Source organism: Arachis hypogaea, chromosome 18, assembly GCF_003086295.3.
Source record: "Arachis hypogaea cultivar Tifrunner chromosome 18, arahy.Tifrunner.gnm2.J5K5, whole genome shotgun sequence".
NCBI classification, from domain to species: domain Eukaryota; kingdom Viridiplantae; phylum Streptophyta; class Magnoliopsida; order Fabales; family Fabaceae; genus Arachis; species Arachis hypogaea.
The window spans coordinates 100444006-100451222 of NC_092053.1; positions in this window are offsets into that span (position 1 = coordinate 100444006).

Sequence of the window (7217 nt, forward strand, 5' to 3'; positions counted from 1 at the left end):
GAGAGAGAGAGTTATTCGAATTTTAATTATAAGAAAAGAAAAATATTTTTGTTTTTATTTTAATTATTGGTTAGTATTCAAAAATTAAGAGAAGAAATAAAATAAAATTTGAAAACTAAATAAATTAATTAATTAAAAATATTTTTGAAAAAGTGGTTAGTGATTTTCGAAAATTGGAGAGAGAAAAGTAGTTAGGTGGTTTTGAAAAAGATATGATTGAAATAGAAAACTTTTAAAATCAAACAAAAAGTCAAGTAGTTAATTGAAAAAGATTTGAAAATCAATTTTTGAAAAGATAAGAAGTTAGAAAAAGATTTTGAAATGAAGTTTTGAAAAAGATATGATTGAAATCTATTTTGAAAAATATTTGAAAAGAAAATTAAAAAGATTTGATTTTTTAAATTAAAGTTGATTACTTGACTAACAAGAAACTAAAAGATAAGATTCTAGCATTTAAAGATTGATCATTTCTTAATAGGCAAGTAACAACTTAAAATTTTTGAATCAAAACATTAAATGTTAGTAACAAATTCGAAAATATGAAATAAAAATAAGGAAAAGATTTTGAAAATTAAATTTGAAATTTTCGAAAAACATGAAAGAAAAATGAAAAAGATTTGATTCTTGAAAAGGATTTGAAAAGATAGGATTTTTAAATTGAAATTTTGACTTGACTAACAAGAAACAACTAAATTTTGAAAATTTTTTTTTGACCAAATCAACTCAAAATTTTGAAAATTTATGAGTAAAATAAGGGAAAGATATTTTTTTATTTTTTTGAATTTTAATGATGAGAGAGAAAAATACAAAAATGATACAAAACATAAAAGTTTAAGATTAAGACAAAAAATGCATGCAAGAACACTTTGAATGTCAAGATGAACACCAAGAACACTTTGAAGATCATGATGAACATCAAGAACATATTTTTGAAAATTTTTAAGAAAAGAAACACATGCAGGACACCAAACTTAAAAATTTTTATTGTTTAGACACTATGAATTTGAAAATGCATAAGAAAAACAAGAAAAGACACAAAACAAGAAAAATCATCAAGAACAATTTGAAGATCAAAGAAGAACACATGATGAATTTTCAAAAATTTAAAGAAAAATCAAGATATGCAATTGACACCAAACTTAAAACTTGACACTAGACTCAAACAAGAAACACAAAATATTTTTGGTTTTTATGATTTTATTAAATTTTTTTTTCGAAAGGAAAAAGAAAGTAAAGGGATACAAAGTTTTTAATTACTGAATCCCAAGAATCATGCAATGTTAGTCTAAAGTTTCGGTCCAAAAGAATTAGACATGGCCAATGGCCAGCCAAGCTTTAAGTGAAAGCTTCGGTCCAAAAGATTAGACATGGCCAAATAACCAGCCAAGCTTTAGTATAAAACATACAAGCATGTCAATGAGAAGTAGAAGCCTCAGTCCAAAAGATTAGACATGGCTTCACAGCCAGCCAGGCTTCAACATATCTCATGATACTTGATAAACCACTATTTTATGGTTTATCTTGTGTTTAATTGAATGGTTTCATCAAGTCTTCACCCACTTATTCATACTAATTGCATAATTTTATAATTCCTTCCTAGAATTATTCTATGATTGAAAACTTGCTTCCTAAAGATCTTTAATTAGTATATTTTAATTCTCCTTTACACCATCCGATGCCGTGATATGTGTGTTAAGTGTTTCAGGCTTCATAGGGCAGGAATGACTTAGAAAATAGAGAGGAAGCTTGCAAAAATGGAAGGAACACAAGAAACTAAGGAGATGACCAGCGAACACCGATGCGAGCGCATGGCCCACGCGAACGCGTGGATTGGAGAAAATCGCAGCGACGCGAACGCGTGGATTGGAGTCTGCACGAATGACGAGAACGCGTGGACGATGCGTACGCGTGACAAGGAAAATCGCCAAATGACGCGAACGCATGGATGACTCGTACGCATGACCTGCGTGATCTGCAGAATTAACAGAAAATGCTGGGACGATTTTGGGCCGCATTTTGACCCAGTTCTCAGCCCAGAAAACACAGATTAAAGGCTATAAAGTGGGGGAATGAATTCATACAACATAAGAGACAACTTTCATATACACAATTTTAGGTTTAGATGTAGCTTTTAGAGAGAGAGACTCTCTCCTCTCTCTTAGGATTTAGGATTAGGATTAGGATTTAGGATTTCTATTATGATTAGGCTACTTCTCTTCAATCACAGGTTCAATGTTCCTTTAATTTATTTTCTACTTTTATTTATTCTATTACTTTAATTGTTATTTATCTTTTTAATTTGGTTTATGAACTCCATGTTAGGATTGATTTTCTTAATTAATACATATTGAGGTATTTCAGATTTATGATTGCTTTCTTTAATTTATGTTATTGATGCTTCTAATTAATTCAAATTATTTTCATTCGAGTAGATTTTCTTCCCTTTTGACTTTGGTTGAGTAATTGGTGACACTTGAGTTATCAAACTCAGTAGTTGATTGGAAATTGGGATTGCTGATTGATTTGGATCCCTTTAAAGCTAGTCTTTCCATAGGAGTTGACTAGGACTTGAGGAATCAAGTTAATTAGTCCACTTGACTTTCCTTTATTTAGTAATGGTTAACTAAGTGGGAGAAAAGTCCAATTCTCATCACACCTGATAAGGATAACTAGGATAGGATTTTCAGTTCTCATACCTTGCCAAGAGATTTTCTAATTATTAATTTATTTTTCTTGTCATTTAAATTACTTGTTCCTTATTTTAAAAACCCAAAACAAAATATACTTTTTCCATAACGAATAATAAATCATACTTTCCTGCAATTCCTTGAGAGACGACCTGAGGTTTCAATACTTCGGTTATCAATTTTATTGGGTTTGCTTAAGTGACAAACAAGTTTTTGTATGAAAGGATTATTGCTTGGTTTAGAAACTATACTTGCAACAAGAATTTATTGTGAATTCTAAACCATTAATCTTCTGCTCGTCAAAATGGCGTCGTTGCTGGGGAATTGCAAACGTGTGCCTTATTATTAGTTATTGTAAATATTTTATTTTGCTTGTTTATTTATTTTTATTTTTTTTTTAATTTTTATTAGTTACTATGAGTTCTCACCCCCGTCGCTTTGAGTTTGGTTCTAATGTTTTTGAAAAGAATGGAAGCTATAACAGGAACATGCATCAAGGTTGAAACAATCAAAGATGGAAGGAGCCACGAGGATCTGATCAACCTTTTCGGCAACAACACCTTCCAAGATACCATGGACAATGACCATTCTACAATGCATGCCAAGACAATAGTTATGGTGGACCCCTTCGTGACAAACCACCTCCACCAAATTACTATGGTCAAGAGATATTCCGAGGTGCATACCAAGATGATAGATATGGTGGACCCCTTGTAGTTCCCAGCAAGCTCCATCATATGCCAATGAACCACCTCCTCAACATAGCTTTGAACCACCATACTCACAAGCCACCTACAACCATTCACCACCATATGACCCTAACCCTTATCCACCCCAATTCCAATCCAATTACCCCCAAGAACCACCACTTCTATATGCACCATGTCCATATCCATCAACCCGAGAATCACAGGCTTGCCTCAAGGAAATAGTAGATCAATTTCATGCAACCCTTCATCAACTGGAGCAAGCAATAAATCGATTACCTTCCCGACGTTCGGGCATTCAAGGAACTCCCACGGCTTCATGTGGAGAATCAAATGAAGAACATAGCATGAAGGAGACACTAGAAACTCTGGTGGACAGTGAGCAGCATGACTTTGTATTGGAACAATTGGAGGAAGCTGTACTCGTTAAAGAGGAAGAAGTGGTCGAAGACTTAGGAGATGCGGAACGTCCATGGAAAGCCTAGTCATAGAGCCCCCTTCTAAGGAGTTTGAATTTGATGTTGAGGAGGGTGTACAACCTCCAAGGCATATCATGGTTAAAGACTTTGAAGGGATGATCAAGACATGGATTCAATCATTGATGAATTCTTATCTACATTTGAATCCTCTCCCATTGGACTTGACATGGAGATTAAAGAAGAAGAAGCACAACCTCCCATGCCCTTGGTGAACAATGAAGAAGAGATTGAATTGGAAGAAAGCTACCAAGAGGAAGAGGTTGATATTGAAGAAGCTTGTAAAGTGGTGGAAGTTGTCAAAGAAGAGCCCAAGGGAATGGAGCTGGAAATCACCTTGCCAAGGTTGTTGGAGACCTCTCCCCCAAAGCCATCACCATCCATCCCTTCATTCAAGTGGATAAATCTCTCATCTCTAAGCTTAATTAGCTCACTTGAATATGCTTTGCTTGAGACAGATGGGAAACTTAGAGCTCTTTGTGGCTATAAGAGTAAAAGGGAGATGGTTAGTGGTAAGAATTGTCATGCAAGGTTCAATATGGTTGCATGCTCCAAATTGAAGTATAAGGGTTGGTATAATTCTCAAATGAATGGGTCTAGGAAATTGTTTGGATGTCTCTGTGAGAATTCCGACTGTTCACCACCCAAGTAGAAAAATGATGATCAACAAGAAGACGGATTCACACTTGGTGCACGGAAATCGTGATTCACACTTTTCATATCTCCGCACAACTAACCAGCAAGTGCACTGGGTCGTCTAAGTAATAAACCTTACGTGAGTAAGGGTCGATCCCACGGAGATTGTCGGCTTGAAGCAAGCTATGGTCATCTTGTAAATCTCAGTCAGGCATATTCAAATGGTTATGAGGTTTTGATAATTAAAATATAAATAAAACATAAAATAAGATAAATTTACTTATGTAATTCATTGGTGGGAATTTCAGATAAGCGTCTGGAGATGCTTTGTTGCTTTTGAACCTCTGCTTTTCTATTGCCTTCTTCCAACTGATGAGCGGATAATTTATACGCTTTTTGGCATTATTTTTAGTATGTTTTTAGTAGAATCTAGTTACTTTTAGGGATGTTTTTATTAGTTTTTATGTTAAATTCACATTTATGGACTTTACTATGAGTTTGTGTGTTTTTCTGTGATTTCAGGTATTTTCTGGCTGAAATTGAGGGACTTGAGCAAAAATCAGATTCAGAGGTAGAAGAAGGACTGCTGATGCTGTTGGATTCTGACCTCCCTGCACTCAAAATGGATTTTCTGGAGATACAGAACTCAAACTGGCGCGCTTCCAATTGCTTTGGAAAGTAGACATCTAGGGCTTTCCAGCAATGTATAATAGTCCATACTTTGACTGAGTTTAGAGGACGTAAAAGGGCGTTGAACGCCAGTTCTATGCTGCTATCTGGAGTTAAATGCCAGAAAAACATCACAAACCAGAGTTGAACGCCAGAAATACGTTACAACCTGGTGTTCAACTCCAGAAAGAGCCTCTGCACGTGTAACATTCAAGCTCAGCCCAAGCACACACCAAGTGGGCCCCGGAAATGGATTTATGCATCAATTACTTACTTCTGTAAACCCTAGTAGCTAGTTTATTATAAATAGGACTTTTTACTATTGTATTAGACATCTTGGGACGTCTGGTTCTTAGATCAGAGGGGCTGGCCATTCGGCCATGCCTGAACCTTTCACTTATGTATTTTTAACGGTAGAGTTTCTACACTCCATAGATTAAGGTGTGGAGCTCTGCTGTTCCTCAAAGATTAATGCAAAGCACTACTGTTTTTCTATTCAATTCAACTTATTCCGCTTCTAAGATATTCATTCGCACTTCAACCTGAATGTGATGAACGTGACAATCATCATCATTTCCCCACGAATGCGTGCCTGACAACCACTTCCGTTCTACCTTAGATTGAATGAGTATCTCTTGGATCTCTTAATCAGAATCTTCGTGGTATAAGCTAGATTGATGGCGGCATTCATGAGAGTCCGGAAAGTCTAAACCTTGTCTGTGGTATTCCGAGTAGGACTCTGGGATTGAATGACTGTGATGAACTTCAAACTCGCGAGTGCTGGGCGTAGTGACAGACGCAAAAGGAGGGTGAATCCTATTCCAGCATGATCGAGAACCTCAGATGATTAGCCGTGCTGTGACAGAGCATTTGGACCATTTCACAAGAGGATGGGATGCAGCCATTGACAAGGGTGATGCCTTCAGACGATTAGCCATGCAGTGACAGCGCATCGGACCATTTTCCAGAGAGGATCAAAAGTAGCCATTGACAACGGTGATGTCCTTACATAAAGCCAGCCATGGAAAGGAGTAAGATTGATTGGATGAAGACAGCAGGAAAGCACAGGTTCAGAGGAACAAATGCATCTCTATACGCTTATCTGAAATTATAACCAATGAATTACATAAGTATTTCTATCCTTATGTTCTATCTATTTATTATTTATGTTCGAAAACTCCATAACTATTTTATATCCGCCTGACTGAGATTTACAAGGTGACCATAGCTTGCTTCATACCAACAATCTCCGTGGGATCGACCCTTACTCGTGTAAGGTTTATTACTTGGACGACCCAGTGCACTTGCTGGTTAGTTGTGCGAAGTTGTGATAAAGAGTTGAGATTACAATTGAGCGTACCATGTTGATGGCACCATTGATGATCACAATTTCGTGCACCAAGTTTTTGGCGCCGTTGCCGGAGATTGTTCGAGTTTGGACAACTGACGGTTCATCTTGTTGCTCAGATTGGGTAACTTTCTTTTCGTTTTCTTTTCAAAAAGTTTTCAAAAATTTTTCAAAAATCTTTCAAAAATTTTCTCCTTTGTTTTCGAAAAAAAAATTTTAAATAAAAATGTTTTCAAAAATATATTTTTCTTCAGAATTTTTAAGAATGAATTCTAGTGTGTCATGAAGCATGTTGAAGCCTGGCTGGCTGTAAAGCCATGTCCAATTCTTCTGGATAGGGTATGTCAGGCGTGTCATGTCTGAGTTACATACTAAAGCTTGGCTGGCTATTAAGCCATGCCTGACCCTTTGATTGGAGCTTTAGACTAAAGAGCATAAGATTCATGGAATTCATATTAAAAATTTTGGAATCCTTATTTTTCTTTTTCAAATGATTTTCGAATAATATAAAATAAAAATACAAAAAAAAAATCATAAAATCATAAAAATCAAAAATATTTCATGTTTCTTGTTTGAGTCTTGAGTCAAGTTGAAAGTTTGGTGTCAATTGCATATTCATCTTGCATTTTTCGAAAAATTCATGCATTCATAGTGTTCTTCATAATCTTCAAATTGTTCTTGGTAAGTCTTCTTG